We start from the raw sequence: 15,961 nt of genomic DNA on the forward strand, positions 1-15,961 counted from the left end.
TAGGAAAAATAGATCTCATCCCCTTAGGAATTCAGCAGAATAAGTCTGAAACCTGGTCTGGAACTGGCACTTCAGAGAGACTTCATAGCCAGTTGTCTAATTCTACCTAAGTAGGTTTTAACTTCTGACGTAGTATTGACATATCCATAACAGGAGCTACTGAACACTACACATATGTCTCATCTTTCTATTAGTATCTGATCTAAAGTCATTGTTTGAAATTTAATAGTTAAGAGAGGAGTCCTTGAAAACATACAGTTGCAGCTACCAGTAGACATTGTTTTCAGAATGGCTAGTGGCATCCTGAGTCTGATGTAGCTCAGAAATTCAATTTCAACAATACAGGAATGTGGGGACTTACCTGGTGGCTCAATGGTTAAGACTTTGCCTTCCAACACAGGGGGTGCCAGTTTGATCCCTGGGCAGGGAGCTAAGATCCCACATGCCTCATGGCCTAAAAACCAAAACATGAAACAAACAATATGGTAACAAATTCAATAGACATAAAAAATGGTCCACATCAAAAAAAAACTTAAAAAGAAAACAGAAAAAGAATACAGGAATGCATCTAAATCACATCGACAAAGGTCACTTAGGTTTATCTTGGATGTCTGAACCATAGTTACTCCTTGACTGTAAAATGCATTCCCCTCCTCAATGCCAAAGCAGATGTACAATTTGTATCCAAAAGGCCACAAAACAGGCCACTTTGGTCAGTAAAATTTAAGTTAAACCATGTACAAGCCAGAGTGACTTCCTCACATCTCAATACATGAAGAGTTTTGTTCCCTTTTGATTCCAAGTCTTTCAATAGAAAGCATTGATGATCAAAATGTCAATTCCTCAGTGCCAGAGTGATTCAGCTGTTTGGCCCAGGTGTAGATCATGTTCCTCATCGCTAGGCCTCCTTTATATCTGCCTAGTTAATCCACTTTGGGGGAATACTGATCAGGTATTGTGAACATGCTCAGAGGTATGTTAATGACAAAATGCTTTATATAAGCCATATATTTTATTATTCATACCCAATTGTCACACAAGCATTGTACATGTGCTTTTAGCAGTAGACCTAAAGCACACAGTGATACATCATGAGTAATTACATTCTGATAACTTCACTAGGTAATTTTCCTTTCCTCTTAAACATCAGGGCAAAATAAAGTCAACCCAGTAACTTTCATAAATATACACTTCGATACAGAGGTGTCATTTATCCAATTGCTCCAAGTCCTAAGTAGCTTGAGGGAAACGACTTCCTTGTGTCTGGAAAACACAGATGAAAGCCAGTAACAAAAAAACAAAAACATTATAACCATATTCACCAGTTCACTCAGTAACCAATCCTTTTAAATTTTTATGAAGCCATCCAATTCTCCATTAAGATTTTTCATTTCTTACCCAGTTTGGATTATGATATGAAATTTATCAGAGACCTGTGCTTGCCAAAACATCCTTCACATAGATCTTCTTGAAGATGGAGCACTTTTGCAAAGTGTTAGAGCACAACAGTAACTATCTATAAATCACATAAAGGCTTAAAAGGTCATGGTTAAACCTTGGATCACACTGTAAATGACAAAAGAAACCATGATTGCTGTTACATAAAACATTTAATAATAACTAGAATTATGACTGATAAAATTTTACCAGGACATACTAGATTTTTAGGAATTCCATGTAATTTAACATACTAATCAAACATTTCTCTCTGAGATGGCTCAAGGGCCTTCTAAAGCATCCCAAAGTTAGCTGGAGATCAAAAGAACTGTTAGGATTGGCCAAACAACGCTTATTCACTGAACCAAAGTAAAGAGATTTCAAACAAAAATACGGATCACAGACACAGGCAAAGGAACTCACCAGCTGTTCACAATCAAAAGCAGCATTCCAGGAAAACTTTGGAGGGAGAAACCAAATGCAGGCTTGCCCTAACCCACTTCCAACAATATCCATCTTAGAAAGTCATGGTCATGCACAACTCTTCCCTCAGTGTTCCCTTTGCACAAATGTTCATCACCTTCTGTATCCATCTTATGTTGTCCCTTATTTTTTTCTGCATTCAGACACAACGAGCTCTAGTACAAAGTGACTTTCTTTTCTCTTTGTACCATCAGCCTGTTACCTAGTTGCTCACCTTCTTTATTACGTAGTTTCATAAATGCTTGAACATATGGAATTTCTTTTGTCTTTCTCCTCCTGTGACAAAATAACTCTAGCTGAAGGATAGTATAGTCATTTAGGCTTCCATTCAAAGACCACCTTTCCTCATTTTTCAAGAATGTATCCATACATTGGCCAGACAAAATTACAATAGAATTTCATTCTTTTCTTACTCTTAGGTTTACAACTATAGGTTGACCAGTCTGCCAGGATTTTGCCCATTGGCTATCAGATGGAACTGAAGAAGAAGCACTTCTTATGTTTGAACCATAGAACACTCACCACACACGGACTAAGAACAAAACAAAACCCTAAACACCAACGGAAGCCTCAAACCAAAGGAACCAGAAACCAAAGAGAAACCAACAACCAAACAGCACAAGACTCAAATCAGCTTCCAATTCTCAACTTAGCCTGTGACCTCTGTCCAAGTGGTTCACCTTCCAAATGAGATTTCCTGGAATGAAAAGTCACCCAAATGGGAACCAAGGTTCCCCCAAATGTACAGGGCTAAAAGGACCTCAGACTGCATGCCAGGGGAGTTACCACATGCTGGCTGAGGTGCTGCAACATCCCAAATGCTATTTTTCTGGTTCCCCAAAATAATCCCTTGGAGTAGGACATTCGGGACAGTCCAGGCAGGAGGAAGAGAGGAACATCCTCAAGGCAAAGACGACCTCGGCAGCTGCTAGGGTGGTCTCTCTTCCACCATTTACTCCTGCCCCAGAGTTCTAACTGCTGGGATGACTGGGGCTCGGCCTTTCCAGGCAAGGGTCCCAGGTGGTTTGGCCTCTAAAGGAATTCTCCAACCCTACACTCTCTCGAAAGAGGCTAGTGTGGAGAAAATCTCAGTGTCCGATCAAGTCAGGGGACCCACAGGGGCCATCCCCAAGTCAGCCCCACATTGGGTACTAAATTTGATGTTGAAAACTCGACCTCTATGCACCAGTGCCAAATCGAATCTCAGAGAGAGGTTTGCAGTAAGTAGGAAAGAATAGCTCTTTACTCCTTTGGCAGCCAAAGGGGGACACAGAAAACTCCTACCCTCAAAAACCGTGTGTCCCAATGCAGGAGGATCTGGTGAGGAGTTTTACAGCAATGGTTTAAGGACACAGGTGATCCTAAGGATTAGTGTGTGTACAAGGCCTTAACTCACTTTAATCTGACCTCAGATGGTCTCTTGAGGAGCTTCTCTGGAATGAAGAAGACTAAAATCTTCTATTTTGTGGGGGTTTAAGTTGCTAAACAGCCCAAAGATACTCTTAACTGTATCCCTTGAGGCAAAACCAGGATCTTGCCCCAAGGCTGCTCTGTTGATTCTAGTCTGTTCCTCCTTGGTCTCTGCATCCCCTCCCTTCCCTGATTAGCAACTGTTCAAATCTGCCCTTTGGAACTCAGGGAAGGTTCTGGAGTCTCTAGCCTAACTAAGGCCCTGACTACACTTAACTCAGACCCTGACATTCTCCCTAACTCAGTCCCTGACACTGTACCTAACAAAGGCTCTGATGCTACTCCTAACTCAGGCCCTGACACTCTCTCTAACTAAGGCCCAGCTGCTGCCAATATCTAAAGTCCTGACATTATCCTGAGCTAATATCCTGACCCACAGAGGCCCTTATGCTGCTCCTAAGTCATGCCCTGACACTTTCCCTAACTCAGGACCTGAAGATAGGCCTCACTTAGGCCCTTTGGCTATACTTTACATAGACGCTGACGCTGTCTGTATATGAAGCGCTAGAAGTGGTCCTGATTTAGGTCCCTGGCACTGGCCCTAAGGCCCTGATGCTCTCAATAATTTCCTGACACTATCCCTGGCATGGAACCTGACTCTGTTCCAAGCTAATGTACTGCATCTTTTCCTACCTGAAGCCCTAATACTCTCCCTAACTAAGGCCCTGACTAATCTTAACTAAGGCTTTGACACTATCTTTCACTAAGGGCCGGAATCTATCCCTAACATTGGACCTGAGGCAATCAATAACTGAAATCCAGACACTATCCTGAGCTAATATCCTGACACATTTCTATCCAAGGTCCTGTCAGTGTCCCAAAGAAAGCCCTGTCGCTGTCCTCAAGTGAAGACCTGAGGCTGTGCCTAACTCAGGCTCTGAAGTTTCCCTAACTGAAGCCTTGATTCTGTGACGTACTCAGGTCCTGCTCATGTCTTTAACTATGACCTGAATGCCGACACAACAAAGGCCCTGATGCTGCTCCTAAGTCATGCCCTGACAGTGTCTGACCATCCACTGGGCCTCACTCAGGCCCTGTCGCTCTCCCTAAGTCAGGCTTGGATGCTGTCCCTACAGGAAGCCCTGACACAGGTGCTAAATAAGGCCCTGATACCCATAGTAACTAAGGTCTTGACAGTATTCCTAGGTAAATTCCTGACGACCCCTAGACTTTACCCTATACTTCCCAGAGCAAAAGTCCTAAATCTTATGCTAACTTAAGCCTTTATGCTGTGTCTAACAAATGTCCATAATTTAATCTGAAGGCCATAACACTGTCCTAAATGGAGACCTAGATGCTCGTCCTAAATGGGGCCCAGACAGTGTCTCTAACTAAGGCCCTGACACTACTCCTAACTCAGTCCCTGACACTGACCCGCAGTAAAGCCTGGATGTTCGTCCTATATCAGGGACTGAGCCTCTCCCTAATTAACGCCCTGATACCGTCAATATTTAAAGTCCTCACACTGTCCTGAGCTAATTTACTAACACATCTCTTAACAAAGTCCTGAAAATGTCCCTAAGTAAGCCGTGACACTGTCCATAAGACAGTGCATAATCATGTCTTTAACGAAGACCATAATGCTGATCCAACAAAGGTACTGCTGCTACTCATGTGTCATGCCCTGACAGTGTCTCCAGATAATGGACTGACACTAGGCTTCACACAGGGCGTGTCACTCGCCCAAAGCCATTTTTACATGAAGCCCTGATATTGCTTCTAAAGGAGGTCCTGATGCTCTCAGTAACTAAGGTCTTGACAACTATCTCTCACTAAGGCCCGGAATCTGTCCCTAACATGGACCCTGCTGCAATCAATAAGTAAAATCCAGACACTATCCTGAGCTCATGTTCTGACGCACTTCTCTCCACGATCCTGACACTGTCCCAGAGAATGCCCTGTTACTGTCCTTAAGTGAATACCGGGGCTCTGCCAAACTCAGGCCCTGAAGCTTTCCCTAACTGAGGCCTGGATTCTGTGACTCACTCAGGCCCTCTTGATGTCTTTCATTATGATGCGAATGCTGACCCAACAAAGGCCCTGCTGCTGCTCCCAGGACACGCCCTGACGGTGCCTCCAGCCAGGGGGCCTGACACTGGGTCTCACTCAGGCCTTGTTGCTGGCCCTCTGTCCGGCCCTGATGCTGGTCCTAAATAAGCCCCTGAGGTTCTCAGTAACTCAGGCCTTGACGCTATCCCTAGGTCATTTGCTGACACGATCCCTAGAGTTTACCCCCACCCTGTACCTAGCTAATATCTTGCCTCTTATGCCAACTGAAGCTCTTATGCTGTGCCGACTTCAGGACCTGAATTGAGTCCCAAGGCCGTGACACTGTCACTAACTAAGGCCTGGATGTTCGTCCTAAGTCAGGGCCTCACACTGTCCCTGACTAGGGCCCTGTTGCCCTCAATATCTAAAGTCCTCACACTCTCCTGAGCTAATTTACCAACCCATCACTTACCAAGGTCCTGAAAATGTCCCTAAGTAAGCCCTGACGCTGTCCCTAAGAGAAGGCCTGATCATGTCTTTAACGAAGACCATAATGCTGATCCAACAAAGGCACTGATGCTGCTCCTGTGTCATGCCCTGAGAGTGGCCCCAGCTAACGGGCAGACGCTGGGCCTCACTCAGGCCGTGTCACTCGCCCCAAGCCAGTCCGTGATGCTGTTTTCATCTGAAGCCCTGACATTGCTTCAAAAAGGAGTCCCTGATGCTCTCAGTAACTAAGGTCTTGACCACTATCTCTCACTAAGGCCCGGAATCTGTCCCTAACATGGGACCTGTTGCAATCCATAACTAAAATCCAGACACTCTCCTGAGCTGATATTCTGACGCACTTCTATCCACAATCCTGACACTGTCCCAAAGAAAGCCCTGTTACTGTCCTTAAGTGAATACCGGAGGCTCTGCCTAACTCAGGCCCTGAAGCTTTCCATAACCGAGGCCTTGATTCTGTGACTCACTCAAGCCCTGCTCATGTCTTTCACTATGACCCGAATGCTGACCCAACAAAGCCTGTGATGCTGCCCCTAAGTCATGCCCTGACAGTGTCTGCAGCTAGGGGGCTGACGCAAGGCCTCACCCAGGCCCTGACGCTCTCCCTATGTCAGGCTCTGACGCTGTCCCTAACAGAAACCTTGACAAAGGTCATAAATTAGGCCCTGATTCTCTATGTAACTGAGGCCTTGACACCAACCCTAGGTCATTTTAACTGACACTAGCCCTAGACCTTAACCTAACCTTGTCCTTAACTAATGTCCAGTTTAGCTAAAGAGATTCTTCTTTAGGATGAAATTCTTGCAACTCGTGAATATTGTTTCCTTAAAAAAATAATTTTTAAACTCTTGTTAACCTTAAAGAAAATGTACTCAACTGCTGTGGAATATTCCTTCACAGCAGCGTGCATGGTTCACTTTTGCATTTGCGTGTGTCGGCTTTCAAGGTGCTAGCAGGAATGGCTCCTCTCATGCTAACTAAATCCCTGATGCTGTCCCTAAATAAGGCCCTGAAATTACTCCCGAGGCTGTGAAACTCTCCCTAACTAAGGCCTGGAGACTTGTCCTAACTCAGGCCCTGACACTACACCGAACTCAGACCCTGAAAAAACTCCTAGCTCCGTCTCTGACACTGTACCTAACAAAGGCCATGATGCTAGTCCTACCTCAGGCCCTGGCACTGTCGCTAACTAAGGCCCAGCTGCCGGCCATATCTAAAGTCCTGATAGTATCCTGAGCTAATATCCTGGACCCAGGTCTTACCAAGGTCCTGAAACTGGCCCAAATTAATCCTTGATGCTGTCCATAAAGGAGGCCCTGAGGCTCTCCTTAACAGAGGCCCTGATAATGTCTTTAATGAAGACCCTAACGTTGATCCCACAGAGGCCTTTATGCTGCTCACAAGTCATGCCCTGACACTTTCCCTAACTCAGATCCTAAAGAGAGGCCTCAATTAGGCACTTGGGCTGTACCTCAGTTAGGCTCTGATGCTGTCCGTATATGAAGCCCTGGCAGTGGTCGTGATTTAGGGCCTGGCTCTGGTCCTAAGCAAGGCCCCGATGCTCTCAATAACTCAGGTTTTAACCCTTTCCCTTGGTCGTTTCCTGACACTATCCCTGGCCCGGAACCTGACTCTGTCCCAAGCTCATGTCCTGCATCTTATCCTAAATGAAACCCTAACACTCTCCGTAACGAAGGCCCTGACTAATCCTACCTAAGGCCTTGACACGACCTCTCGCTAAGGCCCGGAATCTGTCCCTAACTAGGGACCTGGTGCAATCAATAAGTAAATCCAGGCACTATCCTGAGCTGATATTCTGATGCACTTCTATCCAGGATCCTAACACTGTTCCAAAGAAAGCACTGTCATTGTCCTTATGTGAAGACCTGAGGCTCTGTGTAACTCAAGCCTTTAATGTTTGTATAACCGAGGCCTTGATTCTGTGACTCACTCAAGCCCTGCTCATGTCTTTCACTATGACCTGAATGCTGACCCAACAAAGGCTCTGATGCTGCTCCGGAGTCATGTCCTGACAGTGTCTGCAGCTAGGGACCTGATGCAAGGCCTTACTCAGGTCCTGACCTTCTCCCCAAGCCAGGCTCTGATGCTGTCCTTACTGGAAACCCTGACAGTTTAAAAATTAGGCCCTGATTCTCTCAGTAACTAAGGTCTTGATACGATACCTAGGTCATTACCTGACACTAGCCCTAGCCCTTAATCTAACCTTCTCTTTCCCTAATGTCCAATTTAGCTAAAGAGATTTTTTAGGATGAAATTCTTTCATCTTGTGAATATTGTTTTCTTAAAAAAATAATTTTTAACTCTTGGTAAACTTAAGCCAAATGTATTCAACTGTTGTGGAATATTCCTTCATAGCAGCATGCATGGTTCACTTTTGCATTTGCGTTTGTTGGCTTTCAGGGTGCTTGCAGGAATGGCCTCTCTTATGCTAACTAAATCCCTGATGCTGTCCCTAAATAAGGCCCTGAAATTGCTCCAGAGGCTGTGAGCTTGTTCCTAACTAAGGCCTGGAGTCTTGTCCTAACTCAGGCCCTGACACTGTCCCTAACAAAGGCCCTCACACTACAGCTAACTCAGACAATGACAAAACTCCTAGGACCGTTCCTGACACTGTACCTAACAAAGGCCATAATACTATTCCTAACTCAGGCCCTGGCAATGTCTCTAACTAAGGTACAGCTGCTGGCCATATCTAAAGTCCTGATATTATCCTGAGGTAATATCCTGACCCAGGTCTTACCAAAGTCCTGAAACTGGCCCAAAGTAATTCTTGATGCTGCCCATAAATGAGGCCTTGAGGCTCTCCTTAGCAGAGGCCCTGATAATGTCTTTAATGAAGACCCTAACGTTGATCTCACAGAGGCCCTTCTGCTGCTCCTAAGTCATGCTCTGACACTTTCCCTAACTCAGGTCTTAAGGAGAGGCCTCACGTAGGCACTTGGGCTCTACCTTAGTTAGGCTCTGACGCTGTCCCTATATGAAGCCCTGGAACTGGTCGTGATTTAGGCCTTGTTGCTGGTCCTAACTAAGACCGTGATGCTCTCAATAACTAAGGTTTTAACGCTTTCCCCTGGTCATTTCCTGACACTATCCCTGGCCCAGAACCTGACTCTGTCCCAAGCTAATATCCTGCATGTTCTCCTAAATTAAACTCTAATACTCTCCCTAACTAAGCACTGACTAATCCTAACAAAGGCCTTGACACTATCTCTCACTATGACCCAGAATCTTTCCCTAATATGCGCCCTGCTGCAATCAATAACTAAAATCTGAACAGTATCTTGAGCTAATATCCTGACTCATTTCTCACCAAGTTCCTGACTCTGTCTCAAGGAAAGCCCTGTTACTGTCCTTAAGTGAATATCTGAGGCTGTCCCTAACTCAGGCCCTGAAACTTTCCCTAACTGAAGCCTTGACGTTGTGACTAACTCAGGTCCTGATCATGTCTTTCAGTGAGACCATAATGCTGGCCCAGCAAAGGCCCTGATGCTGTTCCTAAGTCATTCCCTGACAGTGTCCCCCGCTGAAGGCCTGTTAATGTACACATTCAAAGACATCCCTACCAAAAGTCCAATGATATTTTCCATAGAAACAGAATGAACCATCTTAGGTTGTGTGTGGAACCACAAAGGACTCAGAAGAGCCAAAGCGACCCTGAGGCAGGAGAACGAGCTAGAGGCATCTTGCTCCCTGACTTCACACTTTGTTATGAAGCTAGTCCCGAAAAAGTGTGGGAGTGGCACAAAAACTGGCACACAGACCAGAGGAACAGAGCAGAGAGCCTAGGAATCAACCTACAGGTATGTGAGCAGTTAATTCACAAGAAAGGAACGAAGAACATTCACCAGGGAAAGGACAGGCCCCTCAATAAACGGTGCTGGGAAAACAAGACGCCACATGCCAAAGAACACACTGAACTGTCTACACCCCACACAAAAGGGGTCAAAAACCCAGTTTTCCACATCAAGCCCTTCCTCTCCTGGGTCCTCTGAAGACAGACACCCACAGCGGTCAGCCATGCATAAGAACCTTCTCCCCACTTTCCCTCACCTTCTCCCTCGGCGGCATTACCTCCCGGCAGGTCCTGAGGAGACCAGGCTCATGTCAGCATGAACTGGACCCCCCAGTGTCCCAGAGCTGAAGCCCCAGCGGGTCCTGAGGAGACCCAGCTTCCGTTAGTGTGGACTTGACCCCGGGTTGTACCGAAGCCCGGCCATCAGCGTGGACTCAGCCCCGTGTGTTCCAGAAGCCAAAGCCCCAACAGGTCCCGAGGAGACAGGGCTCCTCCCAGCATGAACATGAACAGCATGATCTGAACAGACATCCCGCCAAAAAAGATACAGATAGTAAAAGTCATACAGAAACAAGCTCAACATCATATACCATTAGGGAATTACAAATTAAAATCATGAGATACCACAGCACACCTATTACGACTGCTAAGCTCCAAAAATATGACAATACCAATTGCTAGAGGGCGAGGAACAAAAGGAACTCACCCTCATAGCTGGGAGGATGCATGTGCAGCCATTTTGTAAGACAATGACAGTTTTCTCCAAAGCTAAACAAGTCTCACGTTGGGATCCAACAATCATACTTCCAGTATTTAGGCAACTGCTTTGAAAATCTATGTCCAAATGCAAACAAGGATGCAATTATGCATAGCAGCACTTCCATAATGGCTAAAAACTTGAAATCAGGATATCCTTCAAAAGATGAATGCATAAGCAAATTGGGGTACATCCATGTCAAGGCGAGTAGAATATGCCACCCCAAAATATGTCTCTCTGGCATAAGGATTATTGGTCTGTTTTAAAAAAATCAATAGGGCTTCCCTGGTGGCTCAGTGGGTAAGAGTCCACCTGCTGAGTCAGGGGACACAGGTTTGAGCCCTGGTCCGGGAAGATCCCACATGCCACAGAGCAACTAAGCCTGTGCACCACAACTACTGAGCCTGCGCTCTAGAGCCAGAGAGCCACAACTACTGAGCCCGTGTGCCACAACTACTGAAGCCTGCAAGCCTAGAGCCTGTGCTCCGTGACAAGAAAAGCCACCACAATGAGAAGCCCGCGCACCCCTGCTCGCCACACCCAGAGAAAAGCCTGCACGCAGCAACAAAGACCCAATGCAGCCAAAAATAAAATAATACATTTATTTTTTAAAAAATCTCAGAAAACTGAGATTGCCATTTTATGAAGGACATTTACAATGGAGAAATCTCCATTTATAAGAGTATGTCCCTCTTTGCACCGAAAATAGAAGGATGATTACATCTTAAGTAACTCTTTTCAATGGGGAAGTCCTGACTTAAATGTGCAAACAGCCATACGTTTGTTTACTGTGCTTTGCATGATAACCTGCCATAACTGGCCTTCCCCCCTTCCCCAACATCTTTCTTCTGTTTTTAGCTGAAGGTGGTATTGAAGGGGATGGTTTTGGTCATTTCAGGGAGTGACTCAGTTTTCCGTGGTATCCCCCCTGTATTCAGAAGGTATACATGTTATTAAACTTCTGCTTTTCTCCTGGTAATCTGTCTTTTATTACAGGGGCAGGGGGGGCCTCAACCAAGAACCTAGAAAAGTAGAAGGAAAATTGTTTTTCCTCCCATACACATGCAGTGGAATACTACTCAGCAGAAAGGAATGCACCATCCACCTATGGAAAGACATCGATAAATCTTCAGTATATACTGCTAAGTTAAAGAATCCAGTCCGAGCAGGCTGCACACAGTATGACCCCACTGATGACATTCTGGGAAAGGCAAAGCTACATAGATGATAAGCAGATCATGGGGTGGGGGGTTTGAAGTAGTCCATGTGATACTCTAGGATGGATACCTGTCACTATGTGTTTGTCTAAGCCCATAGACATGTGTAGCCCAAGGGGCCAATCATAATCTATTCAAATTTAGTTATTTATGGTGTAAGAGTGTTGCAGGATGGATTACATAATATGACAGAATCTAACTGTATTAGAAATATGTGGAAACAACTCACTGTAGGGGATGGGGTAAAAGCTGCTGACTTAAGTTACCTTTGGAAATGAATGGAATCTGTAGGCTAAAGGAAAAATGGCCCATATATAAACAGTGGGCTTTATTTTACGAAGTTCTTTCCAGGGTGTAGTAGCTAACAATTCTGAAACCTCTGCACATGTAACGTGGAAAGGAGCAATGCATAGATAAATGGCATGTGGTGGGAGCCAGGCTCCTTGCTGTGGGAGTGCGAAGTTACAGGTACGCAAGGGGAGAGCCTCTGCCTTCGTAATCCTGAATCTGGGCTTCCTGGGAGGATGCTGACTGGCCGGGGGGAACACACAGATCTTCACGCTGGGAAGACCCTGCAGACATAGGAACTTCACACCCCATCTTTCCACCCATACCTGCTGGAAACACTCGGCCCTCCATAATCAGTCAACTGCAGCGTTTAAGACATTCTCACCCCTAAGCAGATAAAGGAGCATGAGGGTGTTGCTTACCCCTAAGCTGTCCCAGAATCTAGGTCCTGCGTGGAGCCAGGTTGGGGGCTCCTGGGCCTCTGAATCCAGGCCCTGGGGGTGGAGCCAGGTTGGGGGCTCCTGGGCCTCTGAATCCAGGCCCTGGGAGTGGAGCCAGGTTGGGGGTTCCTGGGCCTCTGATCAGCAGGTGAGAGGAAGGAGGAAGACCAGTCCTGAGGACAGAGGTGCCGTGAAGTCTGTGAGCCCAGGAGCCCCGATGGGACTCATTCCCAGTGAGGACATGGGCGGGGCCTGCAGTGGTTCTGTGTTCCCCCTGGGCCCTTTGATGAAGCCATGGCAGCACTGGGCCCAGACATCTCCTGGCGGTGTCTCAAACTCTGACACAGTGGTTTTACAAAGGAACAAGAGAATGGAGCTGAGCCCCTGATGGCCACTCCTTTCTGGCTCTGAGTTGTTTCCAACAGGACTGCAGTCACCTGCATTAATCTGCTGTGACCCATCTGCCCCCACTTTGCCTTTCCTCTCCCTCCCTGCGATGATTCCAGTGACATTTCCAGCCCGGACCCCTCTCCCAGGCCAGATGCCTCCGTCCAGTCACTGCACACCCATCTCACCTTGGGGGCTAGCAGGCCCCTCAGAGGACTGGGATCCTGCAGCTCCCCACACCCAGAAGCAGCCCCCCCTTCCCAGGATGCTGAGCCCAGGCACCAGGTGTAACCGAGCAGGACCGTGTGGGGCCTTCCCAGGACAGACCCCCTCCCCCACATCCTCTGCTGTAGCTCCTCTCTGAAGTACCTGGATAACAGTATCTGATGCATGTTTCCTCCACCACCAAGTGGAAGAAATTAACTACTTGCTGATCATGAACAGGTAGCCCCAGAGCTTCTGGTGCCTAAGAATTTATAACGTTAACCGCCCGTTACCTCACCATCAATCAGAGAATCGTGCACCAGCTGATCACATACCCTGCGACCCCCCCTCCTTCACTTGGCCTTTAAAATTGCTTTGCTGAAATCCTTCAGGGAGTTCGGGGTTTTAGAGCACAGGCCACCTGGCCTCCTTGTATTGGCACTTTGACAATTAAGGCTGCACCTTCCTCCACCACACCCCGTGTCAGTAGACTGGCTCTGCTGCACTCGGGCGAGCGGACACACGTTCGGTTCGGTAACACTGGGGCCTCCCAGCCTCCCAATTGCCTTGTGCCCCAGTGACTGTCAGCTCCTCCTCCACAGTCTTGTGGCAGCAAAAACAGAAATGAAGTTTCCCTGCCCTGAGAACAAGGGAAACAAGGGGACAGCGAACAGGCTAGAGAAGAAACATAACCTGGCCTGAAAGAGCTCATCACTCCTTGTTTCACTTTGTCACTCATTTGTAGTAACTAGATTTGTACTTTACAAAGCTAACCTCACTCCCTGACACTATGGAATTTACCTTCGGCACCCATCACCCCTAACTGTGTGTGTTACAGCCCCTGCCTCTCACTCCCTAACCTCATTATGTAACGCACTTAGATTCTATACGCCCCTCATAACAAATCACCCCCTAGTTTTTCATTTCAAAAACAAGGTCACCGGCCGATAAACCAGAGGCAAATGGATGCAATTACCAGTCTGCTGGACCCCAATTACCAGGCGACCTGATGCCAGCTATGACTGTTTTGAAATAATGCAAAGGAAAGGAGGAATGCAAGACCTTCACTACTTTGATCCTTATCCTCTACCCCGGACTGCGGGAGCCCCACATATCTTCCCTGATTCTCAAACAGGGGTGCCCAGTTCTTGAGGTGATAGCCAGCTGTGTCTTCCCTGCTGCCTGGCAGAAAAATAAAGCCATCTTTCTCTTCCTCCAAAACCCCCGTCTCCATATTTCTGTTCGGCCTCGGTGCACAGGGAAGCAGATACTTCGACAATAGTCTGTGGCCAGTTCCCACACTAATTCCCCTCTATGCCCACAGCCATGGCCCAAGCCCGATCTTGTGCCTGGTTCCTCCATCAGGCCTGACAAACCTCCCTGCCCCACGGTGCGTATCACATCCCACCCCAACGTGGACTTTCTGAAGCATAAACGAGACTGTGACTCTCTCCCACCTGTAATCCCCCAAAGTTTCCCCACTTTCGCTAGGGTATCTGCTGGGAGAGACATCTGCCAAGACCCTGAGAGTCTCCGGCATCCCCACTAGGCTGCTGGCTCCTGGGTTCCCAGACACTGAGCACCTCAGCAGGCCAGGTGACATGGCAGGAAACCCCAGAACTGCTCACCTCAGGAGGGGGCTGGCACTGCCACTGCCTGATCAGAGAGAGCAGAGAAGGTTTCCCCAGCTGGGATATAAACTCTGCACGAGTGGCCTCTCCTTGAGCCATTACATCACCTCGTATGACTTGAGGGAAGGAAGGACCGAGGCACACTTGGTTCCTAAGGAGGATGGCATAGACTCAGTCATGACCCCCAAATTCACATGCTGAATCCCTAACCCCCAGGACCCCAGGATGTGTCTGTATTTGGAGATGGGATTTTTAAAGAGATGATCAAAGTAAAAATGAGGTCACTAGGGTGGATCCTAATCCAATCGGATTGATGTCCTACAAGAAGAGATTAGGACACAGATAGGCACAGGGGGAGACCCTGTGAGGACCCGGGGAGAAGATGGCTGTCTAAGCACCAAGGAGAGAGGCCTCAGGAGAAGCCAGCGTGCAGACACCTTGATCTCCGACAGCATCCAGGACTGGGAGATAGGCCTGTTATTCAAGCTGCCCAGTCTGTGGTACTTGTTACTGTGGTCCCGAGCAGACTCACAGGGTAACTCAGGGCTCAGACTGGACAGAGCCCACTCTCCACCCCCCTGTACCTGAGTTACAGGAGCCCCAGGCACTGAGGAGGAGGTCCCTGAGGAGGCACAAGGTAGAAGATGCTAGGCATTAACACGACTGCATTCACGTTAAACGTGCCTGAAGTCCATTCACGTGAGATGGTTTTGTCCTGCATGTACATCGGCACCTTCAGTCTGAACCGCAGACCTTTGGCTTCACCACCTCCACTGTGAGCATTAGCTTCACCTGCTGTGGACCGTCTCCTATAGGATTTCCAGAACCACAAAACATCGAAGCTTCACAGAAACCATAATCTGTGCGCTAGTGTCTGGGAGACCCTCACAACAGAGCCGCACAGCTGCCCATCAGAACCCATTTCCCTTTTTCCTGTACAGAGCTACCCTGCATCTCCCAGCCTTCCCACCCCTTACAGCTGGGGCGCAGTGTCTCGTGTTACCAAGGGGAAGGGGTGGAGGTGGTGAGGGCCTTGCCCAGCCTGCATCCTAGGACGGAGGGCACGATGCCCCCGTGGTCACCCCACCCTGCTGGTTGAAGCCCTCACCTGGAAGCAGGGAGGAGAAACAAAGGGGGGGGGCAGAGCCTGGGACCTGACACCCACCTGCCCTGGACTCTCACAGGAAGGGGACAGAGACATCTTGAGCTTCAGCCCAGTTTTGGAAGACACTTTGTTCCAGCAACAAACTTTGCCTTAAAAGCCAAGGTGCTTTACAAACCCCTCCCCAGCTGTCACAGAAAGTCAGGCTTAATCTCATCACACTTTTCTCAAAGCC

General features: G+C 47.5%; 1 protein-coding gene and 1 long non-coding RNA gene across 3 annotated transcripts in view; one reads left to right on the forward strand and one right to left on the reverse strand.

Annotated features, from left to right (window-relative positions):
- The window catches only part of LOC131762415 (uncharacterized), a 37,451-nt gene extending 26,015 nt beyond the window's left edge, over positions 1–11,436 (forward strand). The window contains exon 7 of the long non-coding RNA XR_010842213.1: positions 2,340–11,436. This is a non-coding gene — a long non-coding RNA (uncharacterized lncRNA). The remainder of the gene's footprint in view (positions 1–2,339) is intronic.
- The window catches only part of FAM237B (family with sequence similarity 237 member B), a 61,342-nt gene that overhangs the window by 35,040 nt on the left and 10,341 nt on the right, over positions 1–15,961 (reverse strand). For both annotated transcript variants that reach the window (XR_010842212.1, XM_067042483.1), the window contains exon 2: positions 362–454. The gene's annotated coding sequence lies outside the window, so the exon portion shown is untranslated. The remainder of the gene's footprint in view (positions 1–361; positions 455–15,961) is intronic.

Source organism: Kogia breviceps, chromosome 9, assembly GCF_026419965.1.
Source record: "Kogia breviceps isolate mKogBre1 chromosome 9, mKogBre1 haplotype 1, whole genome shotgun sequence".
NCBI classification, from domain to species: Eukaryota; Metazoa; Chordata; class Mammalia; order Artiodactyla; family Physeteridae; genus Kogia; species Kogia breviceps.